We start from the raw sequence: 17,473 nt of genomic DNA on the forward strand, positions 1-17,473 counted from the left end.
CAGTTTAGAAAGTTGAGAGCATATGCTTCTGTCATTAGAAACTAAGGACCCTCGTTACCCTTGCTATAACTCTTCAGATTCATCTGAAACTCTTTGATCCCCTCATGTACTAACACTGTGTTTAAAATGCAAAAGTGAAGAAAAATATGGTGTGCATGAGAAATTCAGTTAGTAGGAAGAAAGATTAAAATAAAGCTACTGTTCATTAACGTCTTTATTTCAAACCTATCGAAGAAGCTGGCGTTAGTCTGTAGCCACGCTTCTTTTGAAATGAGAGTAAGCAAACATTTTTCTTTGATTCCTTTGAGATTTTTCTTTTAAGCAACAGTTGAAATCCAATGAAGAAATGCGCTTCAGAGAATGCTTATGAAGACATTTAACTGACTTAATAGAGAAGCGACAGCCAGGGTGTTTGTTCTTGCTGTCTGTACTGCAGCTCCGTGGTATTTTGCAATGAGGGATGCAGAATAGGTGTGAAGCGTAAGTACTGAGGCAGAAATTTTGGGTATTGTTGGTGAGGCAGGTTTAAACTATATAAACTTTCAATAGGCAAGCTGTTAGTCTAGTCACTGCCTGAACAGTATAGTTCTGTTGTTAAATACCATGTTTGTATCTGAAAACTAGTAGTAACTTTTCAGCTACTATTTATTTTTCGAAACTTTCGTACAATGTATTTGCCTCTGAGGATGTTTCATAGCTGAAATGCTTTGTGTGGCAGAGCGTGTTACAGATAGAGAAAATTCTCTCTAATCCCTGACTCTCATGGCTGTCATTTTGCTTTCTTTCATGTATAGAAGCTGAACACCTGAACCATTCCTCAAACCCTTTGTAAAGGAGTTATGTTTCTTCTTGAGTATTGAATTAAAATGAAACATATGTGTGAATACATACAGGAATGTATAACCAACAATAGGATTTCTTCCTCCCTATCATATGAACATGTGAGATAATATAATAAGTGAATACCATTGTATTTCACTATTTAAAATCTGTTATTTAGAATCTACATTTGATGAGCGTCCAAAAGCGCTGTGCCTGGGCATTACACTCAAGCATGTAGCAGAAGGAGGTTTTAGTCCAGTTATTGCTTAGTGCTGAATTAAGGGTGAAATGGAAGGACCTATGAACGGATGGAAACAGATGTGAAGAGTCTGCTTGTGCAAAGAAGGAGTCTTGTGTCTGTCCTCTGGTGTGTGGCGACTATCACCCTTCCATACCAGCAGCAGCCTGTGCTGTGAGTGAATCCCTTGGACTCTTTGGGTTTGATAGGTCTCACTGCTTTAGTTTTTAAGTTGAGCAAAAAGGACAGTTGAGTGACTGCTTTGTAATGTTCACCTCAGAATATTTACAAACTCAGTGCATTTGGTTAGACAGATGCAAATAAAGTGCTGGTGCAATGGGTCCGTCTCCATTCATTTTGAAGATGTACTTGCTTACATGAGACGTGAATTTGTGGTAAGTGCTGAATATTAACTAGGATATTTGGACTTTAATATGATCTTATATCACCACAGCATCTTGGCAAATTAGATTAAACCTGAAGGACACGGGACCTGATCCATCTTTAAATTCATGATGTGTGAAAGTTGCACTTCAGACAAGTGTTAGGCTAATTGCTTCCTTAGCCGGTGACTTTAATAAGTTATAAACAGAAATATTATTCTCAGTGTGCTAAGTGGCTAGTAGTTTGAAAAGAAAGATAGCAAAGATGTTCATAGATGAAGATTTTTGCATATATTCAAAATATTGTCAGACTGTGCTAGTAGAAGCCTAGTTTTTTCACATTTCAGGACTTCTATGCCCTTGCTATTAATTAATTATTTATCCATTGTACACAGTCTCAAATTACTGTATGATTAGCTTGGGCACTTAAAAGTATAAGAACCCTTGAAAGCAAAATCCAAGCATAGATATTCCATAGCACGTCTTGCAATCTAAATATTGCTCTTAGTCTAATCGAAGCAGCAAGAGTAGTCACAGCAGTTGATGGACTATTTTTCAAATTGATTTCAAAAATGTATTTAAGGGGATGATCTTCTACTCTAGATTACCTATTGATTTTTAATATGAAAAGCTCATTATATAAGCAGTAACTGCATATAAAAACCTAGCAAACCTTTGCATAAATCCTTTAATTGAATTTCCAGAGCCTGTGGTTCTACTTTTTTTTTTTAATTAAATCTATTTCTTTTTTTTAAGTGTTACTGTGTAATTTGCATGCTGTGAAGTGGCCCTGTCCCAGATAAAGTGCCATTGATCCTTATTAAACCTCACCTCTGGGCTTGCTCAAAACTAACTGGAAAAATTAAAGTGTTCATGCTGCAATGCACTTATTGCTTGTGTGATAGGATTATGGAAAAAAAGAATAACATTAATTTCCAAGAGAGAATTTATAATGCAAGATTTTTTTTTCCAATTTGATAATTAATAGCAAAATCATATTCTAAATATAAATTGTATTTCAGTCTGCAAACTGCAGTAGTAATTAGGAAAGATAATATATACCTGATATAAACCTGTGATGTTTTATATGGGCACTCCTTTGGTATATTAATTTTTTTAAGTGTTCCAAATGATTATGGATTCAGCCCAACAGCTTAAATAGAGATTTGAGGGAGAAAATAATAGATTTGGAACCCATGCAGCACCTTATATTAATAGCTGCTTCCATTTTATTTCTTGAGTTTAAAATGTGAAAAATGATAGTCTGCAAATATTCGTGCTAACAATTTTTATATTAGAATTATCATGAGAAAGAGAAGTATATAAGTTGCAATACTATTTTCCATTTTTTAAAAATACGTAACATTTTTTATTTGAAAAGCAATAAAATCTTCTAAAGAAATATTCATAATCAATAAGAATACAAAGTGCAGAATATATTAACAGTTATAAAAATGTTTGCATTATGACTCAATATGAAAAACACAGCAAGTTATGTATGGTTTAAAGTGTAATCAATTTTGAGGTTGCGTATGAGGATATAAATGATAAACACAAGTAGTAACATTTATAGTAAAGGCTGTTGCAAAAAAATACTGTATTTATGGTCTATTCCATTCTTTTTATAGATCATTAATGTAGAAAACAAACAGTGTATCCATCTTCTTAGGCAGCTTAAAATTCCATTAAATGATATTTTTAAATGGAAATGTTCAGCTTATTTTATATGCTGCTTTTACAAACCCATGCTGTACAGAAAGTGAATGTAAACGGGGTTTCCAGCAGAAGCTGATACCACAGAGGTTATATTCTGGGGCGTTGTAGGGGAAGCTAGTGGTGGTTTGCCCTTTCAACCTAGAAAACTGCTAAATCGGTTATGTTAAGAGTTGTGTTAACCATGATATGTACGACTAGGTTGGAGTCGTCAGTTGTAGCACCACCTCTTTCCACAATAGAAGGATTTGTTCCAGAATATCTCATCTATGGAGCACTTAGCGCAACTTGGGTTTTGCACTTGGCTTAGTTAGTACCAAAGCAGTTTAATTACTAATTTCTCACTGATCTGAATCTCCCCACGTTGTGTTTAACTGTATTAGCTGCTTAAATGTATTTTCTATTTGCTTTAAAGCTCCTGTATTGCTTTTACGTAAGCAGGAATTATTTCAAAAGCAGCCTGCCAGTCTCGTTTCCTATACCCGCTGAGGTGATAACAGTAGCATGAAATAAGTTGTGTTTTTCTCCTTTTCCAGTACCTCATTTCTGCATTTGGCAGCACTGCCCTTGTTTCCCCCACTAAGTTGGTTGGTTAAGCCTTGAACTTTGACTGTGCTCCGCATAGGAATTACCTTATGGCCACTGGAGCTCTTTGCTACTGCTGGGACCAGTCTGGACCCATGGATCAATTTTCTTTGATTCAGCATGTAACATTTTACAGGATTCAGCAACGTTTCTTCAAAACAAAACAATAAAAGAAAAACCCCTAAAACTCTAAAATTCTTGAATCTGTGCCATTTTTATTGCATAGGTATTTATAATGAACTGGTTGAAATGTATAGAAAAACTCACATGTTATTACTGCGGTAAATTGTTCCTACCAGCTATCTGAGAAGAGACCAAATTTGTACATTTGTACGTTTGTTTTTATATCAGATGAAGACCTGGCGGTTTGGCAGTGCCGTTACTGTTCCTACACGAGGAGTGTCATCACAGGACAGCAAAGAAAGGAGGTGAAGAACATAGACGGTGGATCGGGGGAATGGATTGCGGTGTTTTATGTCTTGTGGAAGTAGACTCATGGCTTTGAATCTTTGAGTTTGAGTAGGTGAAACACTGTGCTCCTCATCTGTGGCACAGCATTCCCGGGTTGCACTGGTGGTTGAAGATCCAGAGTATCCTCCTTCACAGGGGCTGTTGCATGGTCCTTAAAAAATGTCCCAGCTGCAGCAATGCCTGCTCAGAAGGACAAATGAACAGACAACAAATGGGCTCCTGTGGCATGATTTTCTTTTCACAAAGTCTTTCCTTTTTAGAAACCACCTTTTTACTGGCCTTTCTAAAATGACATGCAGTGTTCTGAACAAACTTGATTTTTCTAGTGTTATTTCCTGGAGGAGGTAGAGAGGGTGGCCAGAACTAGGGGAGGAGTTGAATTGGTCCTCTTGAAGCAATATGGAAGTTACTCAGAAAAGCTGTACTGACCTGGAGCCTTATTACTAAATGAGCGTGAGGCTGGGCTGGTAGCAGTTTACTCAGGAGTAAGCCGTACTCAGCTGACTAGGGGTAGCTGGAACGGTCGGCTCAGCTGTCACCGCTGCAGCAGACCCTTGTGTTTCTTCTGCAGTGGTGTGAATTTTGCACTAAAGATGGTTATTGTGCGTAGCTCTAGACAGCAGTCTGCCTGCTCCTTCTCTGCTCGGGCAGTGTTGTCTTCAGCTTTGGGAAATCACCGTGTTTCAGTTCCCTCCGTCAACAGGCAGATGTGTATCTGGCCAATGCAAAGTATTTGCTCCAAATTGTCGCGTTAGCTTGTAAGATGAATGTGAATGACTCGTTCGTCATTATTTGTGTTCCTTCTCTGTGTGGTCCAGCAGTTTGCTTTTGGATTATTTCTCTGAGCAGTTATTACAAGTGCCATACTACTCCTTGAAGCTTGTTTCAAGGAAACTTGTTTTAATCTTAACGTACATCATGAGCATTCTGAGGTTATGCTTTGGGAAACGGGTTTCAAAATTCTTTCCCGGTGGTTTGTCAGTGGATTTGTTGTAGTTTCCTCATGGTCTTTAGTGGAGGAAGTAAGTGACACTGATCAGTGAAGGTGGACAGTAAGATTTATAATGTATTTGTGCTAGCTGATTGCCAACAGAACTGGCCTTTCCCAGCGGTGCTGTACGCGTACTTGGAAAATCAATAGGGATTAGCCTATGACCCCCTTCACATACTTATACTGTGGTCTGCATTGCTTACCAATATTTCATCTGTTTCACTTAAATGCTGTTACTTACTCAATAATGTGTGGCTGTTCTTGCAAGCTACTAATTAATTTTTAAAATGCAGTATCACTTGGAACGGAGATAAAGCACACCTTTAGCATCAGAGCGAGCGGAGGGCAGTGGCTTACTTAGTGAATTTGCACTTGGTACCTTTAATTAAAAATCCTACTTTGAGAGATTAAAGTTATACATTCAGATTAAAAATTACTAAATCAAGTGCAGAGACCTTTTCGTGGTGGTTGCCAACAAGCTGTATTGCCAGGTTTCACTAGGAACTGCGTACTGTGTGTGCCGTTTGCTGGCCCGATTTGACTTATCAATACATGTGTTTATACTTACAGCATGCAATAAGGAACTTACTTTTGGTGACATTTAGATAAATGATTATTATTTTGTATTACACAAATTTCCTTTGTACCAGGATAACAATTTCTGAAATGTATTATGAGAAAATAAGGTTTCCCTTTGATTTGCTGTGTTTTTGTGTTTGGGTTTTTTTTAATTTTACTTTAAGAATACTTGGAATAAAGTTCTTTCTATTTTTGTCTCTTGTAAATTGTAGGAGAAAAATATTTCATGTTTATAAATACATATATTTCATTTGTGTTGAGTCTAGGGCATAGTCTTGATAGTGTGTTCACGTGTTCTATGAACCAGGTTGTATTTTAAATACTATTACATTGAAAAACTAAACAGAAGTATCAGATATTGTTTTTCCTTTGAATATATATTTTTTTAAAAAAATGTAATATATAAAACTAATTTGTTGACAGTGTAAAATTCGTATTTCAATTTCTAGTTTACCATACAGTTTGCCGAAATCCAAAGTTAATGGCCTAAAGCAGTTATTTTTCATGAGGTTGTTCTCCCAATAGAGGGATTTTAAAAATTCACAGTTTCCTATGCAAGTGTACCTATTCCCTAGAGTTACTTATAGTTTCTTATTGATCTAGTAGCTGGTATTTGAATTGGTTGATGTTCTCTGTAACTTGTTTAAGATACCCTACCTGAACTATTAGTTTAAATAATATATTCATAAATTGATTAATCATTACAGTAAGAATTATTAGCTGCATTTTTATCTGTGCGCTCTCCACAAATGATTCCTGGTGTAATAATCATGCATATGCAAACAGAGATTCAAGTTTAAATTGCAGTACGCCCTGTCATAATTACACTGCTGGTAATAGTATGTTTCTGCAAGAAGGACTCGGCCTTTTTCTGTGCGGGCAGCAGAACTCTTGCGTGTTTATTTAATGTGGATAAAGTAATTGTAAATATTGATGTGCTCCTAAGCCATGTTACTGGGGAGAGGAAAGGAGAGAAAAGATGCAGCTTTTGTTGGCAAAGGCAAATAGCTCCTAAGGTTCGATGCGTGTCTAGGTGTGACCAGCTCCTGGGTGAACTGAGCAGAGTGTGTGGAGAGGGTGACGGGTGGGAGGGCGTTACACAGCCTGTCTGCGGCGGGGACGAGGGGACTGCGCAGACTGTGGCTGAAATTATGGTGCGGATCTCATAGCTTGCTTCTCCTCCTTAGAAGTGGACTATGGAAATAAACCAGAGGAACTAGCTAACCAATAGGTATTTTTAAAACAATACACATGAAGGGACGTAGCTGCCTCTTCCTGTTAGTCGTTGCCAGAGTTTGACTTGCGTGCCTTTGTCTGATCTTGCATTTGAGTTGCTATCCATACACATAGAGCATATACAACGGCTGTGACTGGGGGGGGTGGTGGTTCAGTCTGGAGCTTCAAATTGTGATGAGTAAGGAGGAAAGAGTTTATATGTTATTTTATAATATATATTTTAATGTGTCTTATAGGAATGTGCTCCAAAAATTGAAAGAGCAACCACCATCATTTTCATAACAAAGATCCTAGTCTGGCTCACACAGCAGTCAGTGTGACTCTTTCTGTCTACCACAGTGTGCATGGACCACATCCAAAAGTTTTATTAGAAAAAGAAACACTCTCCAAAAAAGTGTTTGTGTCTGCAGAGGGATCTAGAAAAATCTATTTAACCAAAAGCGTCAGAACTCACTTTCTTAGAGGCTCTCAGGTTCACTTTGCTAAATGGTGCAGTCCCAACAGCTTTAAACAACTTTGATTTAATCTTAAATTCTATGAATAAATGTGAACACAGAGTACGTATATATGCAATCTTACCGTAACACACATATTATCAAATTAATGGCCTCTTTTGGTTAATAATCTGAGTGTAGCATGGAAAATCACACACCTCACATTTCAGTTTACTTCCTGCATAAACTATTGTCAAGAGCCTTGGACTCCTGCATTTTGCAAACGAATAACTGGAGGAGCTCTTTCATATTTTAGTTTGAAAGCCATTTTGTTTCACCACATGCTTTTTCTGCTTCATAAATTCTACTTTAAAACATTCAACAACCTGCTAAATTAATATATACTGTGTTCTTTCTTTAATGGGCAGGGGAACTTGTCTCACAGCAGTGCATTTGTTCAGCTCTGTTTTGAAAAAGTGCTGCCTGCCGTGTGAAGGACATCTGCTCACAAATGAATGATTGTGCTTTTGATTCGGAGCAGCACCTTCACTTTAAATGCTGGCTGCAGATGAAAGGAACAGATTGCTGTGGTACCGCTTTTGTGAGGATTCCTCTACCCAGCATGTGGCTTCATACATTATTGAGAGCAAATCCACTTTAGGCTACCACTCCTCACTGCACTTATTTTGCCAACCTTATTCAGAATGTCAGCAAGGATCACTTTTCTACAAAGGAATAAAAGGCCAGTTAGGAAGATTAAGCAGATAAATTATTTACAGTGTTTAATTACCATTGTACAGGTTTATTAAACTTCATGGTTACCTGGAAACCAAAGCAGGTGCTGGAAAAAAAAAGTCCAATAAAGTTACATAAAAAATGTTTTGTGTAAAATGAAATCCTTTTATGTGTGCCATGTTAATATAAATGTCCAGGGTATTTTGGTTGAGTGCCAAGCTTGACTTGCATTTAATGTTGTGATTATTATTTTTTTCATAATCCATTCCTAGCTCAAGGCTTATGATGATAGGAGATCCCACAGAATTTTCTGCTGGGTTGAGCAGCAGGCTGTTATGCTACTAAGTGTCCTAGACAATAAACAGATGTACAAGGTATGCTTGGTGAAACTCAAAAGATTCCCTTTTTCTGGTTTTGAGCTGAATTCTGTAGCAAAACACCCCCACTGTGGCATCAAAATATGTTTTGGAATCTTTTTTAATGTTTATACTGAATAAGTAATTTACTTTGTTTCTTCTTCACATGAATTGACCTAAATGGTCTTTATTTAATCATAGAAGTGGAGATTTTAATTTTTGTTAATTTTGGTGGTTTTTTATTTAGCAGTAGAAATGTTGTCCTCTAGGAAAAGCTTCCACATCTCTGTACGCTACTCACTAATATAAACTAATGAGCTCCATTAAAGATCTGCCCACATAGTTGCAAAGAACCACCTATTAATCTGTCATCTTTGAATACTCCGAGAAAATTAAGACCACCAAGCAACCATGAATTCGAAAATGAAAAAGGCAGTACCAAATCTATTATATTCTAAGGATGAGTGCCAGAGAGGTAGGAAGGGACCGGTGTTGCTAAAGAGAAGCAGGCAAATCTCACTGATGCAGTTCAGTAAAATAACCCAGAAGCAGATCAGGGTAAGTATGGGCTGAAATTCTGGCTCTCCTAAGGACAAGGGAGTGACGCAGGAGGGTATCAGATATATAAATGTTTTTGAAACTGCAGTTCAGGTAATATCTCAATTATTAATAAAATAATTTTGCCCCGAAGTGTGCATTTTAATGCAAGGCCCGTTTGGTTTCCCATTCTGCCATTTACATGTAGGATTATGATGCAGAGAATTCTTAGGCTGCTTATGGAGAAAGGTCTTTTATCCTCCTGTGATATTATGGTTTTCTTGGTACATAGTTACTTAACAGGAAACTGGTGACTAAATGCATAAAGGGTTACACTCCATAGCAAGAGCAACTGGAATTAATTCAAGGAGGGTTACTTTATGTGAAAATAGAAAAGACTGTTCAAATTTATCTGGTAGAATAATTCTGGGTTTATTCTCTAGTGTGAGAAATGAATTGTAAGAATTGTTATCCATGATTCTCTTTTGTTTTGATTAAATTTTATTTATGCCAGAATAGTAAATTTCTCACTCCTGAGTCTAACTCTAAGAATCAAGATTTTGTTGAGAATATTCACATCTGCTTGTCTGAAATCTGCTTTAAGGGACTTTTTCTATCATTGCTTTAAACATCCAAAGTATAGTATTGCATTAAAAAGATCTGAGTTTTAATCCTTTTCTTTTGAGGCTTTATTTTTTTATAACGCAAATATCCATAGCTATCAGAAGTGTGTTGATCTTTGATCACTTTTTGTAAATTGTCCTCTTGTTTGAAAGATGAAGGAAGGGAAGAGGCAGCCTGGGGGCAGATTTCAGTGTATCTTTTGGGGTGGGATGAGTTTTGTTGTGGGTTTGTTTTTGTTGTTTTTTTTTTCCTGCATGAAACCACCTTTTGTATATATGACTGATTTCATGATGGCCAGCTCTGAAAGGGGACACATATCATCTTAACCAGTGGAGTTGAACTAGCTGTTTATAGCTGCTGAGGATACCTTACATACAGGTACTAAGCCAGCTGCTAACAGGGCTGGCATATTGTTCTTGAGAATAAAGAGTTTGGAATACTAGGGGCTATAGTTAGTTGGTACTAATTTTTGTATTCCACTGGGTAAGCTTTGACAAAGACCTATCATTTCCCCAATAAGCCATTCTTTAAAGAGAACATCTGTTGAAAGAGGCAATTTAAAATCTCCTTAAAATCCAAGGCATAATTAAGACTATAGGGATACAAATATTAGTTTTCTAGAAGCTATTTCTATTTCATTTTGATGTTCAACAACCTTCTCAAGTTTTTTTTTTTATTTTTTCTATCACCATTTTTCATATAGTATACAACTCTGTGTTGAGAATAAGCATCTGAACTAATCCAATAAAAATACTAACTGTAGCCCACTGGTGTTAATTGAAAAAGAGAGAAAGTCCTGCAGCAGGGTGGCATGGTTGTCTTCATCTGCAAAAGGCTAAAGGTGTAGGAAATCTGCATTTGAGGAAAGCTTTTTCTTTCTCAAATTTGAACCATTATGCTACACTGTTTTATGTTAAAGTTATTAAAAATTAATTGAAAAGATCAGAAGTTTCTACAAAGCAAATAGGAGTAAGCAGAGTGATGTCTGCCATCTAAGAAAATCTGAGCAAGAAAATGATTATAAGCTCTGGATTTAATCACCTGCTGTAGCAGCAGATAACTAAATAACTTGGTGTAAACACTTCAGCAGTTTTCCTGGTAGCAGGAAACAAGAGCCGCCTGCCTATTTATTTGCTTATAAGATGGGAAAAAGTGTGTGAAATTCAGCCCTTGCTGAAGTCGATAAAATACTCTATTAGGCTTTGAGCCATTATCCTTGTTTGGGCTTTTAGCTTCCTTAACTGTATGAAATGTAGAGAGATTTTTGCAGCAGGAAAAAAGAGTCCTTATTAATGCTCCTGCTAAATAAAAATAGCAAAAGTACTCCTGGATTGCAACGGGAAAATATTACATCCACAAGTTGTGGTCTGAACATGTTTGAGAATATGAATCATGAGTCATTTATGCCTATTTTAACGTATTTCTGTATGTCAGCCTGTTTTCACTAAGTCTTCTTCTGGGACCTCACTGTCTTTACTGATTATTAAAATTTAACTTTTTCTTACATGACTTGAAAACATTTGACTGCATGGCTCAAGCAAACCAATGCCCTTAGGATACAGCAATGAAAATGGGGTAGTCTCAAATCTTGTAGATTTAATTGAAAGGGCTACTGTACAGAGAGGTGCTATTCCCACACTGGAATTCCAGTTATTCATTACCTTATTTCTTTCTGGAAAATTGCAAATTTATTCTTTATAGAGCTCAGGCATAAAAGCTGTCTGTTGCACTAATGTGGAAAATGTTTTCCTATTACACTGTCTCCATGCAAATAACAAATTAATGCAGCTTGTAGGGGAATCTAATCACTGTAATTCAACATTCAGGGGAGCAAAAAATGATTGTGCTTGTCTTCACTCTTCCAAGAATGACACCAGATTTTAGTTTTTTAATGCATGGCCTATTTAGCTCATTAGTTTTAATATACAGGTTTAAAAGTCTTTCCTTGAGCAATATATTCAAAACACGATGTTGAGCTTTACAAGTCTGTAATCTCACATCAGGATGTGGTTATGGTCTTGCAGTTACCCTGCTATTTTATGTCCAGTTTTGTCTTTATGCATCAATCCTCTTTTGTATTTCGTCTTTCAGAGAATTAATTTATGCAGTGGGTCATTACAGCTTTCATTTGCCCATACAGAAGGACCCTGGGGGTAAGAATGCATTAAAATCAACTTTCCCCCCGCCAACCCCAGCCTTTCTGATGATTAGAAGTTTTAACTATGCTGCTGAACACCCTGATTTAAAAAGATGTGTTAGTTTACTAAACTTCTCCTTCTTACCAAGGTCAGAAACCAGCTCTTCTCAAGAGGTCTTAAACTACCGTCAACCTTACCTGTGCTGAAATTAGCTTCCACTCCGTTTACACCCTCAAAATGTTTTAAGGAATATCAGTTGCTTTCTCCAGCTGCATTCATTCCCTGGCCTTTCTGTTGCTTTTGGGCCTGTAAAGACTCCTTACTTGGCTGTGGAATGTTCTGTGTAACTCGTCTCTCGTTTCACGCTGCTGTCCCTTTATGCCCTTGGCTTAGATTCCAAAATGATTTAGGGTTAAAAAAGTTGTGGTGATCTGTAGAGTCTCAGAACACTGCAATTGCCCTCCCACAGTGCTTTTTATTAGTTTTACCTGTTCTACCTTCAAACACATTCAAAAATGTAAAATATAAAAGTAAAGACAAAAAGAAGGCTTTTTCACCGAAGGAGACCTAAAGCCAAAATATCCAACAACTTAATTGAAAAGGTTTTGAATGGTTTCTTTCAAAAAGTGTAAAATGGTTTGAAAGTCAGATTTTTTTTTTTTTTCAAATCCTGCCTTGAATTAAAAAACCAGTCTCATGCTTACTCACCTTCTCCTATATCAAATCCATTACCATTTCTTGGTCATAAAATCTTGCACAGGTCAGACTGCTGCCTTGTCCAGCATACGGATGCTCATTACACACAAGAGAAATTCACAATTGGACTTAACTCAAAGGTGCTTCTGCTGGGTGTCATCGTGATTTATTTACTTTTTTTTAATCCCCAGTAGCCTGTTTTCCTGCTCCCTTCAGGTACTTGAGATACTGCCTGCAGCAAAGGAGAGGGGCGTTTAGTCATACTCCTCAGTTTGTCTTTTCTGAGATAAGAATCTGGACTCACCTGACCTACTCCTACTCCATTTGCCAGACAACCGCAATCAGAATCAGTCTGTGAGATCAGCGAGATCTTTTTCCTGTTTTTAAATGTTCTTTCTCAGCTTCTTCTGTAATTTTGGTTGAAATACGTTGTCTCTTGAGATACTGCAGTAGTTTGGTGGACATCTCAGAGAAACACTTGTGCTGTACATCATTTCTACTTGCTATGCTTTCTACTCCTTGTTTGGTGGGGAGCTGGAAAAAGGATCCTTCGCTGTTCTTTCAGATGCTGTGTGTCCCTCGAGGACTAGGAGGAAGGAACTGCCTGGCTTAAGTAGGTGAAACCAGGAGAGAAATGGGGTTAATAAAATATTGCCAAATAGCAAAGGGTGGAAAACTACAGACAGTTGTTTTGGCCAGGCTGATTCTGTTCCTCTTTTTTCCTCAAATGCTGTGATCTTTACAGATTGCTCTCATTGGGACATCTCTCTTCTGCTGCATTATTTCAGTCGTGTGTGTGTGTGTGTGTACTTAGACTTGCCAATATGATGTGGGTGCCACGGTGAATAGAGTGAGATTGTCTTACCGTTGTTTCTGCTGTATGATATAGGCAGGGAAGGAGTTCAGTCAGCAATACTTACTGCTTAGGAGGAGGTATGCTTTTGTCAAGACTTCCTCAGCTCCAAAAGTCTGTGGAAGATCAACACATCTGTAGATATGTACGTGATCCAGCTGGGCAGAAACCATGCAGAAGCTGGGACTGATTGGGGTGAGTTAACAAGACAAGTAGTTTAATGGCAAGGGAGTGTGATCGTATTAATCTGAACAGCGCCAGCTCTAAGTGGGACTGTGGAACACAGCTCCTCCTGTGTTGTACCAATCATTCGACAAAGCTGACTCCCAAAATCTAGACAGTAATGGTTCTTTGGAAATGCGAAGTGCAATCATGAAATACATTTTTTCCTAATATGTATCTACCCACATTGTGTTTGCTTCTTTCCCTGAAGAAAAAAAAAAAGCCAAAAAAACCAACCCAAAACCTAAGACAAACTCACTTGAAATTCATCAAATGAAATGTTAACTTGATTAGTTGTTGGATTGTTTCCAGTCTTGTCTTCTGTATATTTGGTGACAGTTATACTGGGAAATTTATGACAATGAGATGGAGTTTGTGCACAGATAACCACGTAGTTCTAAGATTTTGACTGTATGTACCTTTTTAACAGCTCATTGGATGATAGATGAAAAGGAATTCAGAGCTGAGTGCAATACAGATGAGCAGAAAAACTGCTCGGAGTTGCTGGTTTCTTAAGTCAGTGATTACATTGTCAGGTTTTATGGAATACTCAAAAATTATGCTGTGTTCACATGTAAACCCTCATCTACTGAGTCTCCTTTGATATTTGAAACAGTCAGTGAAGGCTTGGCAAGGGTCTGTCCAAAAACAAAATGCTAATTAGGATTTTTTTTGTCTGCTAACGAGATGAAGTTTAATAGGTTCTTCAGGCAAAAAGGATAGGTTCTGTCCTACTGCATTATATTTCTGAACTTGCAATTTATTCAGTAATTAACTTTTCTTGATGACAATGAAAATGCATAGCCTTGCATGCAAAATTCATTTTAGTCTTTACTGAGTGTATAAAACGTATGAGTACATTGTACTAGATATTGGATGAGTAAAATTCTCAAAAACTTGTGGGAACATAGTATTTGAAGCAGTTCCATTATTAGCACTATAAAATAGATAGCTGATGTGCTTCATGACAGAGCAGTTTATTAACCGAAAATTCTGTGGAAGGAAAGCCAGAAAGAGTAGAAATGTCAGAATGTTTCTTCTTGGTGTTTCCTATTTTTTTTCAGACATATAAACCCAGAATTTTTTCCTTATTATTATTGCATAAAATTTGCAGTGCTTTTGCAATTTCCCTTCTTTATCCTGAGAGCTATTTATTCCAGCTCTGTTTCATTTAGTTTATTCTGGGGCTAAAATGCTAAAGTTTCTCCTGGGTTACTCAGCAGGGGAAGCTGTGCCACAGCTAGCTAACGGCTTTCCTTGGGTCACCACATTTTCCCCGTGCTCAGGAGTATGTATTAGCAATGCACTCTGTGTTCAGTGTAATACATGTGCGTATATTCCCATTATATGTCAGCTTAATGTATGCCTGAAGTGCCAGAAATAAACTGCCACAAACAAGACAGGTTTTTTTTTTTTTTTTTACATGGCACCCTACAATGAGTGTGAACTTAAATCCTTCTGTCCTTCTGTAGGAGTCTGAAGTTGAAACCAGAATCACTAAATGATTTGTAACATGTATTTCAATATCCAGAGATTCATTAAAGTTTCAGTGTTGATCTATGGAAAACACAGTTTATTAGTAATAAAAGCATTCACACCTTACAGCTTCAAAGCGCAGCACAGACATTAACTTGGTTTTGTTATGTAACAGATATGCGTGTAAAGTGATGTATGGGTGAATTATCGATCATACACCAATTTTTAAAGGTGTTTGAGCTTTTTATGCCTAAGGGAGTGGCTTAAACAGCATATTGTTCTTGGCCAGTGGTAACTGCAGTCGCTTCCAAATGGGAATACATGTGGGGAACTCTGTCTAAAAGCTTGAATCAGATGACTTTAATAGCAGCAGTGCCCCATTTCAGGAAATTCCTGGTGTGACACTAGATTCCATATTGCTGGCATATTTATACTAAAATAAAACTAGCTGAAAGAATATGTTGTCCAAACCATGTTCCCATTCAAAATCTATTAGTTCAGCAATTGAAGGGGTGTATATTCTAAGAGCATTTGAAATCATCCTAAGAATCTTTGTTTCCTCTTTGTGGGACAAGCTGATGCTTCTTTTAAGAAATTGCAGGACACCCCACAACAAATAGCCAATGGACAGTCAGATTCACAGTACAGTTTTAAGCCACTAGGCCAGTTTATGGCAGGTTAACTTCATACAGCTGTTCTTTCATGTATCCGATTTTTTCAGAATTCACTTTAAAAAATTGGATTCAGCATGGGCATCATGTTTTTAAAATAAAATAATTAATGTATTGATTATTTTTCTGTGTATAAGTTTTCTGTAGGCAATTGGCAGCCAATTTTGACTTTGGTTCGCATGTTCATTATCAGATTATATGAATGAAGTAAAATTTCAGTCTTTATGTCAACTATCAAGAGTGGAATAAAAAATGACCTCCATATGACATGCTTTCATATGTTCAGCAATAAAAACTAAATAGGCTTTGTGAGAACATGTACCGAGATAGATAGGTAGTTCCTCCCCCAAATTATACATAAGCATGCATCCTACGGATGGTATGCCCTAACGCGACTCTGTGCGTGGATGTTGCTTGGTATCTGCTATGCAGCTTCTCTGCGGAAAGAGCGGAGATGTTTATCGTTAGGGCAGTTACTTGTGCTGGACCGCAGGGGTTGGGCAGCTGATGCTACCGAGCGTGTGGCCACGAGGCTGCGGCTGCCTGTGTAGGGGCTTTGCCTGTGGCTCTTTATTTACCTGACCAACCCTGCTTGGTAGGTAGAGCTGAAAGCTGTGAGCACAGTCTTTTTCTTTCATTTGTTTTGTTTAATGAATACAGTAAATGGATAATAACTGAGGCAAGTCATGGGATGTCAGATGGTATTACATATAGGTAGTACTTCGTTGAAAATGTTTCAAGATTTGAGGCAATCACATGCTCTCAGATTTTAAGGAAAACCTATTGACTTCAATACTGACAGGAATATAGCAGACTAGATCTTTAATGATATAAAAACCCAAACAAATCTGGTTTGGGCAAAAAAAAGAGCTTCATGTGTCACCTTTAAACTGAGATTCTCAAAGATCTCTGTTTAGGTTTGACAAACTTTTCACTGATGCAGGCAGTAGTACTGTGCTGAGTGAGGTACAGGGTCAAGGGATTTGCCTGCTGTGTGGGGGATGTACCAGATTTCTGACTGCTGCCTTTCCTACTCCCACTGCAAACTTCTCTCACATTGGAGATTGTGCTGGAGTTTAGAGAAGTGATAGACACTTAGCTTTAATAGCAGAACTTTTCTCATTAGGCAGAATGTTTTAAAACCTTTTGAGAGGTCTAAAAAATGACTAATAGGCTGCCTTTTTCACTGCAATTTGAAAAAGTAAATGTTTTGATCAATATTTATGTAGAATTTCTTTTTTTTTGCTTATTTTTCAATATTTTGCTTTATACTGAAGAACAAAGAACATAAGTGAGTTGTAATGTTGCAAAAAACATCTGCAATGAAACCCATTCCTTTTTTTTTTTGTTGTCTGGTGGAACACTGCCAGCTTTTGTGCAGTGATACAGATGTCACTCTGCATTTCAAATTAATTGTTTCCTGTTAGACCGTAAATTTCATACATGAACAATGGACACAAATAGAGGATACTGCTTTGATTGAATAAATGGGCTCTGGGAGACTAACATGTCATGTAGTTCTTTAATTTGTAAGATTTCCTCATATTACAAGCCTTTGTTTTTCAGCTTTGTGCATTTCGTGTTGGGGTTCCAGCAAAGCCAATAGCCCTGACCCCTTGATATCCCCTATTAATCAGCTTGTTTGCTGCTGACATCTCCTGCCTGGTAGCTTAGGAGATGTCAGTCCACACCTGAATAAAGCATCTTGCAGTT

Source organism: Buceros rhinoceros, unplaced genomic scaffold, assembly GCF_000710305.1.
Source record: "Buceros rhinoceros silvestris isolate BGI_N320 unplaced genomic scaffold, ASM71030v1 scaffold2748, whole genome shotgun sequence".
Taxonomy (NCBI): Eukaryota; Metazoa; Chordata; class Aves; order Bucerotiformes; family Bucerotidae; genus Buceros; species Buceros rhinoceros.